This window comes from Coenobita brevimanus, chromosome 58, assembly GCF_032717465.1.
Source record: "Coenobita brevimanus isolate Jiangsu-jjx chromosome 58, ASM3271746v2, whole genome shotgun sequence".
Taxonomy (NCBI): domain Eukaryota; kingdom Metazoa; phylum Arthropoda; class Malacostraca; order Decapoda; family Coenobitidae; genus Coenobita; species Coenobita brevimanus.
This window is the reverse complement of record NC_137011.1, coordinates 29654405-29670919: the sequence shown is the minus strand read 5'-3', so window position 1 is coordinate 29670919 and position 16515 is coordinate 29654405. Positions and strand designations below refer to the sequence as shown.

At 45.1% G+C, this 16515-nt stretch overlaps 1 protein-coding gene across 1 annotated transcript in view; it reads left to right on the top strand.

Moving 5' to 3' along the window:
* Positions 1-15502: 15502 nt before the first annotated feature.
* LOC145402551 (uncharacterized) overlaps positions 15503-16515 on the top strand; it is a 62924-nt gene continuing 61911 nt past the window's right edge. Inside the window, exon 1 of the mRNA XM_080274557.1 lies at positions 15503-15584. The gene's annotated coding sequence lies outside the window, so the exon portion shown is untranslated. The remainder of the gene's footprint in view (positions 15585-16515) is intronic.

The window sequence follows — 16515 nt, the reverse complement described above, 5'->3', positions numbered from 1 at the left end:
CACACGGAAATTATGGTAGTTTGTATTGTACTGGTACCTGCACAAGAATGTCTCTATCTATCTATTGCCAGACGCCACAATCCCGTAAGGGGTGGCCATTTGACTTTGAGTTATTTGTTTTACGGGGAGGGGCACTAACCCTCCACCAACCCACTTGCTGACATGTAGGGAGTATACTCTGTTATTATTCACAACATAATTTTACCTTCTTCATTTTTTTTTTTAAATGGAAAAAGGAAGAAACAGAGGCTGGGATCCTGCAAAAGATTGTCATTTGTAAAGGAAATGGACCAGAATAGGGCCAAAAATTAATATCCATTCATTTTGAGATCCCTGGGCAATTTACATTTACAAGACTGGAGGTTAAAGGCTGAAAGAAAAACAAAATTAGGAAAACACTTCTAGAGCTGATCAACCTGTGCATCAACTGATATTACTAGTTAACGTTTTCATTAAAGAGCTAGACAGAAACGGAATGAGTAGGCACAGTATAAATAATTGCTCCTTAAAATCATTATTTTTGCCCAAGATATATTGTAAAAACTGGCATAGATATACATAATAAGCCACAAAATATTGAAAATTTAGATCCATTGTTCAAGAACAGTTTGGTAGGTAAGGGTGCCCACAATTACAGTACATACGATGTAGTTTTACCCGTAGGTATTAATGCTGAGTGAAAGACAAATGGTTTCCTGTTAATGTACTGGAAAAGTTAAGAGACCTTTTGCTCCTGATGGGACAGTACTGGATTGGATGGATTTTAGTGGTGATTAACCATTGTACTATTTTGGGGTTTGGGAGGGAGAAAATAGATTCCCTATATATCATGCATGCCAAGTAGCCTAAAAGGAATATGTGTGTGTATGAATCAGGAGTCTCTTTACCCTCTAAAGCATACTAAAAATTGTACAGAGGTCTTAGACCTGGGTCTTGTGCCTCCCTAGGACCCAATAACACTAGGCAGGCGTATACGATTGTAAAATGCGAGGGGTGTGAAGGAAGAATGTAAAAGAAGATAATTAGTAGTGAAGATCTTAAAGTTCCAGTAGAGGAACCATGGTATGTCTGGTCAAACAGACCCACTAACCACAGGCAAGCAAATGCCCCTTCAGGGTCATCCCAAACAATGAACCATAATTCTCTTGAGGTGAACAGTGCCAAGCCACAGTGAAGTGCGGGGAAGAGTGTGGAGGTTTTGTTCCTGGATGGGTGCTGCATTTGTGTCACCACCCAGTTAATAGAGGCGCTGTAGTAGGCTCAGTGTCACCCCATTATTTGGTTATATGGTTACCAACCAACATTGTGAATGGTATCCTAGGTTTCAGGAAACCATTAGGCTTGTCAATCAGTATAATCTTGGGAAGAAGCAAACAACACTACATCAGGTAGGCAGATGATGATCGCCACCACCTATCACTAAATTTTTAAGTAAGGAAGGTATGAAGTCTGTGTGAGACAAATATAAGAGGGAATTAGTGGATGAATGGAAAGATGTGACTTGAATTTGACAAGATATGAGTATCTGTGCTCAGAGTTGAGAGAGTTGGTTGACGAACATGGAAGACAAAGAGGAATGAATAATTGATAATAAGAAAAGAGGGTTACGGTATGTAAAATTATTCATTTTTTGTTTATAACAACTCCACCATGCTTGCATGCATTGGTCTTGGTCATCTTGCGGGAGTACTCTATGCTGTTCGATCATTTGTAGCCTGTTCAGTCCCTTATCTCTGAGGGATAAGTATTTTTTGGTCTGCCTCTCACAACTGCCCTAAACATTCATACCTCTTGCCCTTAGCACCAAGCTGCCATACTCCATACGCTCCACGTGCCCAGACCATCTCACTCTACCCCTTCTCATCATATCATTAATCATTCAAATCCCATCCTTCCTCTCAACCCGTCATTCACAGTCATAACCCCCCAGGGGTGCCATTCAAGGATGAAACTGTGTGAACATTCTCCATCCATCTATCCATCCATCATCCAATCCTACATTGCCCCATGAGGAGCATAGGATCCTGGGGCTAGGCAAGTTGTTCCTGACATTTAAGATGAGAGTGACCAGCCTCACTCATCCCTGAGTGGCATTACGTGAGCAGTACACCCCAACCACCCCTTGGATATAAACCTTCACTGGCTCAATCCAACTGGAGTGCCTTAATTACCCACTAAACCACCAGGCATCATAATTTGGTTATATGGTTACCACCCAGCTTAGTAAATGGTTTCCTGGTGTACAAGAAACCATTTAGCTTGTCACTCAGTGTAGAGTCACTCATAGGCAGAAGGAAGAGGAAGGAATGAAGGAAAGATAGATAGAAGAGGGAGAGTAAAGTCACCCATAGGCAGAAGGACGGTGAAAGAATGAAGGAAAGAAAGACAAAAGAGGAAGGAAAGAAAGAAATGGAAGAAATGGAGTTCCCCGAGCTAAGCCCTGTATTGGACTATATAGCCCCGCTAGGGTTACAGGAGCGAGCTACCGCTCCCGGCACGGCAGCCCGGACGAGGCTCGAACTCACAATCCCCCGATTACGGGTCCAGCGTGCTACCACTGTGCTACCGCGCCCCCCAAGGAAAGAAAGAAGGAAGGAGGAAAGGAAAGGGCAAACACCTGAGAGCAACACTACATTGAGTGAGTGAATGGTGAGTGCCCTCACCTACCACTTTTGTATATTTGAGCCTATAGATACAAGTATCATTACCCTTTACTGCCCATGTCACCATTATACTGGATACACTCCTAACACATGCTGCATACAGTGGCCCCATAGCACAGAGGGAAAGCCCTTGTGGTTTCAAGAGAAGCTACAACTCTCTAAACTTCCTCAGACCACTCCTTATCCCTGGTACCATGCTTGCTCCTGCCCCACCTGAGGTGCATATCTTGTCCCCCAAGTAAGCAAACTCCTCTATGCACTCAAGACTCTCCGACAAGATTTCTGGGTAATCCTTTCCTGCCTCTCTCCTCTGTGTTCTTTACATATCACACACTCAAGCTCAGCATTATTTTTGGAACCAACCTTTAATACCTCTGCATCGCTTATGCACCGAATTCTTACAAATTCTGCACAAAATGGAGTAATATCCCACACCCTTTTGGCAAACTGCATTGCCATACTCCTTCTGCTATGACATTATCACTTACTGACCTGGATATCATCATGTTTTATGCCCATTTAATCTTAAACCGTGTACCCTATTTCATCTCTTCATTTGAAAATTTGTTTTTTAGGCACAAAAGTGATTTTACAAATGGGGAATCTAGTTACTGAGTTGAGTGAAAGCGAGTGAGGCAAGGATGTAAGTGCCCACCATTACTATTATCCCTGTTTGTGGGAAGACTGATGCTGGAAATATACACTGCCTGTAGGGATACACATAGCCTACCTGTTTATATTGTTGATAGTAACTAATATTTGGGGAGGACTTTCAGTAGATATTAGCCGAAGTAACAAGATAAGGAAAAGAAATGAAGTGAAAAGTAGTAAGATATAATGAGTTGGGTAGTAGCAGCACTTGCAACCCCAGGCTTATCTGAATATGAACCCAGAAGACTGCAGGGTGTAATTATCCTCCTGAAGTTCACCATCCTCCTTTTGAGGGATAGGGAAGGAGTTAAGGGGTGTTTGTATGAGGTGGGTGGTGATAACAAGCGATAAAGTGAAATTAAGAAGTATTCATATGGAGAGAAGTATGTGGTAACCATAGGGGTATTTGCCTTCTTAGTGTGACTGGTAAAATATATGGTAGAATACTCACTGATAGGGTTAGGCATATGACAGAGGAGCTAGATGGAGAAGAACAAGGGGGATTTAGGAAGGGAAAAGGGTGTATAGATCAGATATTTGTTCTAAGATGTTTAGTGGAGAAGTATCTAGAGAAGGGAGAGAAAGTGTATGCTGCCTTCATGGACTTGGAGAAAGCTTGTGACAGAATAGATAGGCAAGGTATGTGGAAGGTATTAAGAATATATGGAGTGGAGGGGAAATTGTTGAGTGCTGTGAAGAGTATGTACGAAGGAGCTAGGGCTATGGTGCGAGTGGATGGTGAGCTGAGTGAGTTCTTTGATCTCAATGTGGGACTGAAACAGGGTTGTGTGATGTCTCCATGGCTGTTTAATATATACATGGATGGGGTTGTGAAGGAGGTGCAAGGTAGGGCAGTGGATGTGGGGGTGGCTCTGATGAATGAGGGTGAGATTTGGAAGATTCCGGTGTTGCTGTTTGCTGATGATACAGTATTGTTGAGTGAAGACAAATGGGAGTTGCAAGGTTTGGTGAATGAATTTGGGACAGTGTGTAGGAGGAGGAAGCTGAAAGTTAATGTAAACAAAAGTAAAGTTATGGTGTTTGAGAGGAATGAAGTCACAGAATGTACAGTGAGGTTGGATGGTGAGGATATGGAGAATGTGAGTGCATTCAAGTACTTGGGTAGTGTGATGAGTAAGGATGGAACTTTGGGGGATGAAGTGCGTGAAAGGGTACAGCAGGGAAGGAAGGTTGTTGGTTCACTGAAAGCAGTGATGAGGAATAGGGAGGTGAGTATGGAAGTTAAGAAGTCACTGCATGATAGTATTGTGATCCCTACCCTGACGTAAGGAAGCGAGGCGTGGACCCTGCAAGAGGAGAACAAGTCAAGAGTGAGAGCAGTTGAAATGAGTTACTTGAGAGGAGCATGTGGAATGACATGGAGGGACAGGTTGACAAATGAAGAAGTGAAGGAATGTTGTGGGGTGGATGTGGATGTGGTTGAGAAGATTAGAAGAAATACACTGAAGTGGTTCGGACATGTGGAGAGAATGGAAAATGAAAGACTGACTAAGAGGGTGTATGTAGGTGAGGTGGAGGGAGGGAGAGGGAGGGGTAGACCGAGGATGAGGTGGAGGGATGGAGTTGAGAGGTATATGAGGGAGGTGGGGTGAGTTGGGAGGAGGGTAGTCAAATGGTGGGTGACAGAGCGACTTGGAGGCGTTTTGTCTGTGGCCACCCTTTGCGGGATTAGGGCGTCGGGCTATAGATAGATAGATAGTATATGGAGAAATGAGCAAATTAAGATTGCTTGCATAAATATTTGGAGACAGGGCAGAGAATGGCTTTGAAAAGAATGAAGCAGATTTATAGGGTGGACATTGGAAATGAAGAATGTAGAGCCTATCAGAATTTTGGCCAATAATGTTTTGAAGCTGTGAGAGGGAAAGGACTGAGAGGACCATCAGTGGTGTATTGAAGAGAACAAATAATTGTTGGGATGAAGAAGTGAGGAAAGTAGAAATGACCCAAAATTGTGACTGGGAGAACTTGGTTAAGAGTTAATTTTCTCCAACTTTACAGCTTACATTGGGTGTTTGAGGCATGCCCTTTTTTTTTTTTTTTTTTTTTTTACCAGATAATGAAGGTGATGGAGAAAGTACTAGATGGTATGATAAGGGAAAGAGTGAATATTGATAAGATGCATTTTGGGTTTATGCCAGACAAAGGGACCACTATGCAATATTCATTGTCTGACAGCTTAAGGAAAAATATATCGGAAAAGGGAGCTGTACTTTTTTGTCGATTTGGAGAAGGGCTTTGACAGAGTCCCCACAGAGATAGTGAAATGGGTAGTGAGAAAGCTTGGGATCAAGGAGTGGCTGGTTAGAGTGGTTATGGCCATGTATGTGTGTGCTCACACCCAGGTGAGAGTGAGTGGAGATTTGGGTGATATGTTTTCCATGAATGTAGGCATGCATCAAGGGTCAGTCTTGAGCCCCTTATTGTCATGGTGCTTGGAGCTGTCTCACATGACTTCAGTAATGGACTTCCATGGGAAATGTTGAATGGTGATGACTTTGTGTTGATTGCAGAAAACGAAAAGGGAGGTAAGGGAAAGAATTAAGAAATGGAGGAATGGATATGGGGCACAATGGTTTGAGAGTAAATGGGGATAAAAGAAAAGTGGTGATATCTAGGGCTGGTGGTAGTACTGTCAAAGCAGAGAGAGTGTGGTCATGTGCAGTTTCCTACAAGGGTGTTGAAAGTAACTCCATCTTGTGCAGTGTTTGTGATAATTGAGTGCATGAGAGATGCAGTGGTATTGTATGTAGACTGCAAGATAATGTTGATTTTCCATGTGCAGTGTGTCGGAGAGAGCATGTAGAGATTGTCAGACATGAAAAGATTGATCTTGCTGGAGTCTCTTGATTGTGTAGAGGAATTTTGTTATTTTTTGTTCTTTAGGGAATGTGATATGTGCTGGGGCTAGCTCTGTGGCTAGGGTAGGGAGCGATTGGAGGAAGTTCAGGGAGCTGTGGCCTGTCCTAACATTGAGAGGAATCTACCCTCTGTACTGAGGGATCTTTGTATGCGGCATGTGTTTAAGTATAATGCAGTATGGTAATAAGACCTGGGTAGTAGTAGTAGTAGTAGTTGTTCCCTAGGCAGTCTGGCCGAACAGCCCCGAGTCCCTTAGGAAGGCCATGGCCAAGACCAGGCTTTCCCACAGCGCTCTCAATGAGTGTATGTTGTGTTGTTGACGCAGGTGATTGTGTGCAATGCAGTCTTCCATAATGTGCTTAATAGTATGGGGTGCTGTGTTGCATCCTGGACAGGCATCAGCAATGGAGTCATTCAGCCTCTTCTGGTAGCTTAAGAGGGCTGGATGGTGCCCACATCTCAGCCTGGCCAGGTGGACCCTGTCCTCATGAGAAAGATAGGATTCAGAAGGGTGGATGTCAGGAGGCCGTGCATGCAACTGTGTGGTGTCGTTAAGTGACTGAATGGACCGGCGAGTGATCTGAGTGTGGATATGCTTCTGGAAGCTGGTCTGAGGTGGGTGAGGGGGTAGAGATGACAGTATTTGTGTATTGTATCATGTGCTGGGTGTTGTTTTGATGTTCCTTGGTGTGGGTGGATGTGCTGCCATGTAGTGTAGTGGATGTTGTGGGTTTGTGGAGGCTGCAGCAAGAAACTGGGTGCCTCTCATGTCTAGGTGATCCTTGACTCTGAGGACTTTGGTTTCTTGATGTAGATGGTCTGCGGGTGTAGTAGCTGTGCAGCCTGTGATTATTTTTAGGCCCTTGTTCTGTATGGTCTGTAGAGTGTTGTAGTGTGGCTTGCATAATTCATCACTGAACGTATGTATTGTTTGTATACTGTGGTGGTGGTTTCTTTGTTGTGTCCGAATGTTGTATGGGCAAGTGACCTCAAAGCATTGAGTCTTGGTGTTATTTTTTTTTTAATGTTGTGATATGTTGTTTAAATGACATTGATGTATGTTACACCAAGGATTTTGTGTGTGTGTGTGTGTGGTAGGGGAGTGTTGTTTATGGTGAGGTGTGGGATGTGACTGTTTTGCTGTCCAGTTTGTGAGGAGTCACTGTAGATTTGGCTGGGGCTATTTTGAGCCTGTTTGTGGTGAACCATTCGTGTAGTGTGTTGAGGTAAGGTTGAATGATGTGTGCATCTGTGTTTGTGTTTTGGTGCGTACATGTAAGTGTTATATCATCTGCATAGGAAGCTATGTGTATCTGTGGTGTGTGGGGTGTGGGTATGTCTTGCATGTATAGGTTAAAGAGTGTAGGGGACAAAACAGATCCTTGGGGGACGCCGTTTGTGAAGTTTCTGATGTTCGAAGACTGACCGGCAAATGTTACGTGTGCACATCTGCCTGCTAAGTAGTTTGCCAGCCATCTTTTTGTGTTATTGTGCATGTTTGTGTTGAGTATTTTGTTTGTGAGGTTGTGGCAGGGGATGGCATCAAAAGCTTTGCTAATGTCTAGTGTGATTAGGAGTGTTCTGTGTGGTGGCCTAGCTGAATTCATGCCATCGAAAACTCTCTGTGTAAGGTCTGTAAGAAGGGTGTTTGTGGAGTGTAGTGGACTAAAACCATGTTGTGACTGGGCTAGGGGAATGTGAGGTGAGACTAGTCGTAGTTTTAGTCGTTCAGTGACTTTAGAGGGGGTGCAGAGGAGTGTGATGGGGCGATGAGAGGAGGGTAACGTGGGGTCTTTGTTGGGTTTAGGGATAGTGACGATATTGCCATGCTTCCAGATATTGGGTATTATGTTGTGTGAGTAGCTGTAGTTTAATAAGTTGGTGAGTGCTTGTATGCCTTGTGGTCCTAGGTGTTTAAGGTGAATGTTGCTTTGGTCCACAGGCAGATGAGTGCTTGAGGTTGTTAATGATGTGCTTCGTCTGGTTGTAGGTGAAAGGTGCGTAGACTGGGTCTGTGGGGAACTGTCTCTTATGTCAGATGATACGTCAGTCTTCAGGATGGGGGTTTAGATGGCTGACTTGTGAAAAGTGATTGATGAGAGTGTTTGTTTGAGGGTATGGTGTCTGTTGTTGTGATGGTGTGATTGTGTGGTGTTGCTGATGGAAAGTGTGATGCTGTTTAGTGTTTTATAGAGTTTGCTGATGTTTGTTTTGTGGTCAAGTGTTTGGAGGTAATTTTTCCAGTTTAGTGTTTGCTGTTCTGATATTTTATTGTTTATCTCGGTGTTGAGTTTTTGTATTTGTTGTATGGTGTCTTGTGAATGGGGTGTTGGGGAGTGTCGCAGTGTGTCCCGTTGTCTGATGAGATCTTGAATTTCTGGTGTGAAGTTGGGGTTGTGTCTCTTTCTGTTGTCTCTAGGGAAGTGTCTTTTGTCTGCGTTTTGTATAGTTGTATTGAAAATGTGCACAGTGGTTGACCTGGGTAGTAAAGGAAGAAGAAATTCGTAGGCTCAAATGTACAGAATTGACAGTGTTTAGATGGATGTGTAGTGTGTCCTTGAATGCAAGGCATAGAGGGCCTAGGACTGCAACTGAAGAGTTGAGAGGAAGGTTGGGACTGGAATGTATTGGTGTTGTAATGGGGAGGGGTAGAATGAGATTGGACATGTTGAGAGGATGGAGGATGACAGTTGAGTGTGGAAGGTGAGAAGTGTGAATGTCAGTGGTAGGGTATAAGAGGCAGACCAAAAAAGACATAGGAAGAGGTCATCGAGTGTGACATCAGGGATAAAGGACTGAATAGGTAGGCTGCCAGAGATTGAGCAGCATGGAGTGCCGCGATTAGGTAACCAAGGCCAATGCATGCAAGTATGTTGGAGCCTTTATAAATGTTACAAAATTATGATACCCAAGGAGGAGGAGGTTCAAACTGAAAGCCTTAACTGGCAACCTTTTTCAGAAACTTATGGCTAACTATGACGTTACTAGAGGTAACACTGGCACCCCTTTAGGGCCAACTATAATATTACAGTAGTGTACTTGCATTTTTTTTTTTTTTTTTTTTTTTTATGCGAGGAAGAAGGAACCAAAGGCCATGAGCCCGCAGTAACAGTTCCCTCCAAGAGAAAAACAAAATACAACAGAGAGCCAAATTCAAGATCCGATCATTTTGAGATGCCTGGACACACCGCGTTTGAAAGACTGGAGATCATAGGCAGGAGGAAATACAGACAGAGGGAGACAGTTCCAGAGCTGACCTGTTGCATGAATGAAAGACTGGGAGTAACGGTTAACTCTTGCATTAGAGAGTTGGACAGAAAAGGGATGAGAGTTTGCTGCCAGACGGGTGCTACGCGCCCGTCGTAGAGGTGGAGGAATGCAAGCAGACAGTTCAGAGGAGCAGTGACCATTAAAGTAGCGATAGAAAAGAGATAAAGATGCAACAGTGCGGCGAAGAGACAGAGGTTGAAGGGAGTCAGTAAGAGGAGGAGAGTTAATGAGACGAAAAGCCTTTGACTCCACCCTATTGAGAAGAGCTGTATGTGGGGAGCCTCCCCACACATGAGAGTTGTACTCACACAGGGGCGGATAAAACCCCTGTATAGAGTCAACAATTGTGCAGGGGTAAAGAAAGAGCGGAGTCGGCTTAGCACACCCAATCTCTTGGAAGCAGATTTTACAAGAGATGTAATAAGATCTTTCCAAGATAAGTCCCGAGTAAATGAAACCCCAAGCATGTTCAAGGATGATGCAGGATTAATCTGAATATTATTAAACATTAGTGGGTATACCTGTGGAAGATTTTGTCGGGTTGATAGGTGTAAGAACTGAGTCTTAGAAGTATTAAAGACAACCATATTATTTTTACCCCAGTCAGAGATATGAGCCAAGTCAGACATTAGGTGTGCCATAGCCTCATCCCTTGTTTCTTGAAGTAACTGTTGAGATGGGCGTTGCGGGAACCGAATGGAAAGGTGAAGGGTGGAGTCATCAGCGTATGAGTGGATAGGGTTAGATGTACAGCTTAGAAGATCATTGATGAATGAAAGGAAGAGAGTTGGTGATAGGACAGAGCCCTGAGGAACACCACTGTTGATAGATCTAGGAGAAGAACGATGGCCGTCTACGACAGCAGCTATAGAACGACCAGAAAGGAAGCTAGCGATGAAGGTACAGATAGAAGGATAGAAACCGTAGGAGGGCAGTTTGGAAATTAAAGATTTATGCCAGACTCGATCGAAAGCCTTTGAGATGTCAAGTGCAATGGCAAAGCTTTCGCCAAAGTCCCGAAAGGAGGATGACCAGGAGTCTGAAAGGTAGGTGAGAAGATCGCCAGTGGAGCCTCCCTGACGGAACCCATACTGACGATCGGAAAGAAGGTTGTGATAGGAAAGATGCCTTAAAAATTTTTTATTAAGAATTGACTCGAAAACTTTTGAAATACAGGACGTTAAAGCAATTGGACGATAGTTGGAGGGTTGGGAGTGGTCACCCTTCTTGGGACTGGCTGAATGAGAGCAAACTTCCAGCAAGAAGGAAAGGTACAAGTTGACAGACAAAGGCGAAAGAGTTTGCCTAGGCAGGGTGTAAGCACAGAAGCACAGTTTTTGAGAACAACAGGAGGGACCCCATCAGGCCCATATGCCTTGTTAGTACTGAGGCCAGTAATGGCAGAAAATACATCAACTGAAGAAATTTTAATGTCAGCCATGAGGAAGTCAGAGGGGGGAAGTGATGGAGGAACAGCACCGGAATCGTCTAAGGTGGAATTGGAAGAGAAAGTCTGTGCGAAGAGATCTGCTTTATCAGTAGAAGAAATAGCTACAGAACCATCAGAGTAGAAAAGAGGAGGGAAGGATGATGAGGTAAAGTTGTTAGAAAGATTTTTGGCAAGGTGCCAGAAGGAGCGGGAAGAATTCGAGTTGAGAGCATTTAGTATGGATGAAATTATTTTTAGTAGAGCGAAGAACAGACTTAGCACGATTCCGGGCAGAAACATAAAGATTATGTGATTCAGGGGTGGGTTGGCTCCGGTACCTTTTGTAGGCCTTCTCCTTGTTGCGGACAGCATTAGAACAAGCGTGATTAAACCAAGGCTTTCTTGCGTTAGTCAAAGGATATGAGAAAGGAATGTATGCTTCCATGCCCGAGAGAATAACCTCCGTAATGCGCAAGGCACACTCAGATGGCTCACGGCCATGGAAGCAATAATCATTCCAGGGAAAATCAAAGAAGTACTGCCTGAGGGCCTCCCAGTCCGCAGCTCCAAAATGCCAGAGACGACGTTTCCCTGGAGGGTCCGCAGGCCGTACTGGAGCGATAGGACAGGTTAAGGTAATAAGGTTGTGATCGGAGGAGCCCAACGGAGAGAAAAGATTAACAGAGTAAGCAGAAGGATTAGTTGTGAGGAAGAGGTCAAGTATGTTGGAGCTCTCTCCAAGGCGGTCAGGGATACGGGTAGGGTGCTGTACAAGCTGCTCTAGGTCATTTAGGATAGAAAAGATGTAGGCTTGTTCACCAGGTGGATCCGTGAAAGGAGAGGAGAGCCAAAGGTGGTGGTGAACATTGAAATCTCCAAGAATGGAGATTTCAGAGAAAGGAGAAATGGACAGAATGTGTTCCATCGTAGAAGTAAGATAGTCGAAGAATTTTTGATAGTCAGTAGAATTAGGGGATAAGTAAACAGCACAGATATATTTAGTCAGAGAATGACAGGAAAGCCGAAGCCATAGAGTTTTGTGCTGTAAAGTAGGGCTTTACAATTTTGCCTTAGTGCTTGTTACCATGAGGTCTCTGGTAAGCTACACAAATATTGCATATAGTTAAAAAGTTTTATTGGTATTGTAAAGATGGTTTACAAATTCCTCCGATCTACAGTACTAACAACATGGAAGAAGTTGTGATATTTTCGAACACATCTCCTATTCAAAATTAAGTGTCTTAATACAGTACTTAATAATAATGAGATGACAAAAAACGAAGTAAAACAAGTGAGGTTGGAAGGAAAGAGTGACAAACTGTGGGTGACGAATATGAATATTGTGGCTCCAGGTTCATCCGAATGAATGAATAATTCGCACCAATCCATAATATGGCTATATGGCACTGTAGGAGTAGAGGGAAATAAAGGCCGGAAGAAACACGGAAATACCAAGAAGAGAGGTAGGACGGAAGAGGACAGTAAGGAGTGAAAGACTGAAGAAAAAAGGCCCCTTTTACTGGCTTTTAATGACAAGCAGGGATATTGGAAAGTACCGGTATTTTTTCTCTCCCTCCCCATGGGAGAAGGTTCCTCTGAAATGTGAACCCTATGGACTGCAGGCAGAAGTTGCCCTGTAGTCCACTGGTGATAACAGTATTTATGGTATCTGTTATGCTGGATGTTTTTAGGTCGACCTCGTCCTAAAGACACAAGCGACTGAGCAGGGTCCTCTTTATAAATTGGAAATAGAACAATTACAAAGGAACAGGGCATAAAAACTCGGCAAGACACCTTAACACATATATTGCCATAATCCAACTTCCTTACAATATACATACAATGATACACTGAATGTGGAATGGGTATAGTGACAGGTTAGTGAACAATAATACATCACATCACATAGACACTGTGATTATACCTGTGTTATTGTACAAGAGAATATCACATAGTTATGGTGACACTGTTCATATGATCTGTCCCTTGGACACTGCGTAGTACACTGGTCTATTGCACTTAGGTATCGCCACACACTTGTATATTGCCCTAGTCCTGGGAACTTAGGCACTAACACAGTACACTGAATACGTGGGATTAGAGACACTTTACTGGTGGTGTTCCTGTCTCACTGTTTCTAGAATACACAGGACTGTCACTGTTAAGTCTCTAACACGACACTGGATTCTCACTGTGCCGTCACTGGGCTGCCAAGGTCTGGATTTAGTCAAGATGGCGCCTGGGAGTCGGAGGGAGCCCTACTGGTGAGCCCTCCTGCAGTAGGCACGGGACAGCTCTTGGGGGCATCACAGACCAGGCGTGTTTCTGGTCTGGGGTGCAGGGAGGCCCTTTCCTGTCAGGGCCTCGACCTGATGAGGGGCTCTTGGGGCTGGGGCCAAACAGCGTCAGGAGTCGGGCCTGCCGCTTCTTACTCCGGGTGGAGGGCCGACGGTGAGTGGGGCCAGGGCAGTCCCGCCCTGGGGTCCAAGGACTGGCCCTGGGAAGCCTAGGACTGTGGTCACCTGTAGGTTGGGGCGCCATCAGGGGTTGGCTGCAGCACCTCGCCGGCGGGGTGTTTGTCAGGACCCGGCGTCGTCCAGGGACAGGCTGAAGGGTGTGGATCCCACCTTCAGCGACCGGGCCTCGCCATCACTCCTGGAACGGCAGCATCTCTGGGGGATCACACCTGGAGGGAGAGACAGAGGGGCGTCCCGCACGGCTGCAGGGTGGAGAGTGCCGCGCAAGGGACCTTCTCCTCTGGGAGAACCCTCAGGACTACGGACGAACGGCATACAGTGGCCGTCCCATCCCCGACGCATACAGTAGCCATCGTCGCAGTTTCATAGGCCCTTGGGTTAGCAGCAGAAGGACGTACAGTGGCCGTTCCTTCCCTGGCACGTACAGTGGCCATTGCCGCGGTGCTGCTCCCAAAGGAGAAAGAGGCAGATGAGAGACGTACAGTGGCGATTCCCTCCCCAGCGCTTACAGTGGCTGTCGCCGCGGGTCTGCCTACCCGACAGGAAGTAGCTGAGGGACGTAAAGTGGCCGTTCCCTGCCCGGTACGTCCTGTGGCCGTTACTGGGTGCTACTCTCATAGGAGGAGGAGAAGGTGGATGAGGGACGTACAGTGGCCATTCCCTCCCCGACGCGTCCAGTGGCCGTCGTCGCGGTTCCAGTCCTCCTGCCTTTGCCTGTCAGTGTGTGTACAGTGGCCGTCACACCGAGGTGGGCTCCAGATATGGCTGCAGTAGAAGGATGTACAGTGGCCGTTTCTTCCCCGATGCATACAGTGACCATCGTCACGGGGCTGCAGGGGGATACAGCTGAGGGACGTACAGTGGCCGTTCCCTCCCTGGTATGTCCTGTGGCCGTTACCGCGGTGCTGCCTAGGACTGAATCTGGAGCAGTTCCACCCAGATCCTGACGAAGGCTGGTCCGGCCGAGAAGTAGTCTCGCATCCCTGCGACGTCATAGTTGGGCAGGTTGAAGGGAAGAGGGACACAAGGTCGGGGCGCACCTGAGCCCGTCTCGCTCTGGGCCAGCATCGCGCTCACCTGGGCCACTGTGGTGTCGTCCTTGGGTGGGGGTAGGGCTGCGGCTCCGTAGCGGGGTGGGGGGTCTGGTGGCGGGAGCGCGCATTTCAGTATCTCTACAGTCTATTATCCTCCTTTCGTGGAGTAAGCAGGATGCTGCCGCCCAGTTATATATGGTGCCACCACCGGAAGGCACCTCTTCAGCAGAATACGTAGTCTTTGCTCTTCAGCATGTCTACCAGAGCGTTTTCTATGACTGCAAGACAGAAAACGCTTTTATTGTGTGTCCTAAAAATAATCATAAGAATAATAATAGTGAGATGCATCAATAGTTTCCAAGGCCACGAGAATGACCCTTTCATAATTGAAGATATAAATACTTCGAAGAATGAAATTGCCCGAGTTTACTGAAGCGACTTTCACCTCATTGCTTTCACTCAATCCTCGCCAAGTAATACCATTTCGCCACTCATTTTTAACAATATCGTATTGCTCTCGTCCACCAAATTATCACCAAATCACATAAATGCGACTGACATATGTGCAATTCATTGCAGTGTATAATGGCTGAAGTGAACGGTAATCTGCCGAATTTTGCTTTAGGACGAAAAGTCGAAGTCCGACCGTTGTCATGCGGAGCCTGCGGAGGACGACTGGACGAGCATCCGGACTGCTTCATAACAGAGGTGAATTTATGTAAATCTCTTATTTCATCGTGTAATTGAGCTTTATTTACAATATATATTCTGCTTTTGTCAATGCAGTGCATAGAAATGTAGCGTTAATTGTGTACAAGGTGTAATGGCCAGATAGTAATGTTTTCAGTCAGTAGTTCGACTCTTATTAAAATATTGAATAATAACTTGAATTTATATAACAGCTTCTCAGGTTCACATGAAAGTGCAGCACATAAGAGTTCAGAGCCTGGCAGATGTCATGAACCTCGAGACACCAATATTGTGAGGGCAGTGAAGCCGGTGGAGTGAGAGGACAGGATGCTGGTGCCTGGTGGTGGGGTGGTAGGACGGGGGCTGAGGGGGTTGTGGCATGGTGGGGGGTGCAGGGGAGTCACCATCAGGCACCACCCTCACACATTTACAAGAGGACATGCCCATTCACATCAGCCCACCCCAGTTACTCCACCAGTAGCAAAAGGTATGAAGTTGAATGCCCTGAAAATAGTAAAAAAATGTGGTGCCAAATGTCCATTTTAGGTGGCACCCAACAGTCACATTACCAGTAGCAGGTTGCAGAAGTCTTGGTTTGTTATTCATTATATAACCTTCAGTTTTACCTACATACCAAGCCAACCTGGACCTAACCTAACCCTAAAAGCAACCTTCTTCTAACTGATCCTTTAGTTACCTCAACAGAACAAGGTTGTCATAAAGGAATTGCACCACCAGAAAACTTAACCCTTATCGGCTTTTCATCATCTGTGAGAGGTAGCTCAGGGACATAATTTCTCCAGTTTTGTGAAGAGGGTTTTTAACAATTATTGCTTCATAGTGGCACTTGTTACTAGCCTACCAAGTTATAGGTGATTTGTATCTCAGTCTAATCATTATAAGTGGTGTACATATTTTCATATTTAGTGAATATCATTGCTTTTTGAGCCAGTGTGATGTTAGAAAGTATTTTTCAGTTTTTTAGCAACATCCTAACTAGCCTGTTGAAACCAAGTGTGAAGATAAGCATAAATATTTCACACTGGTACTCACAGTTAGTCATGACCATATTACTAACACATGAAAGTTTGGGTTTATGCCAGGTAGGGGGACCACTGATGCCATATTCATTGTTCGACAGCTTCAGGAAAAATATATTGGTAGGAGAAGGGATCTTTATTTTGTTTTTGTTGATTTGGAAAAGGCCTTTGACAGAGTCCCTAGAGAGGTGGTGAAGTGGGCAATGAGAAAGCTTGGCTTGGAGGAGTGGCAGGTTAGGGTGGTTATGCCCATGTATGTGGGTGCTCACATCCAGGTGGGAGTGAATGGAGATTTGAGTGATGAGTTTTCCGTGAATGTTGGTGTGCATCAGGGGTCAGTCTTGAGTCCCTTGTTGTTTATCATGGTACTTGAAGCCC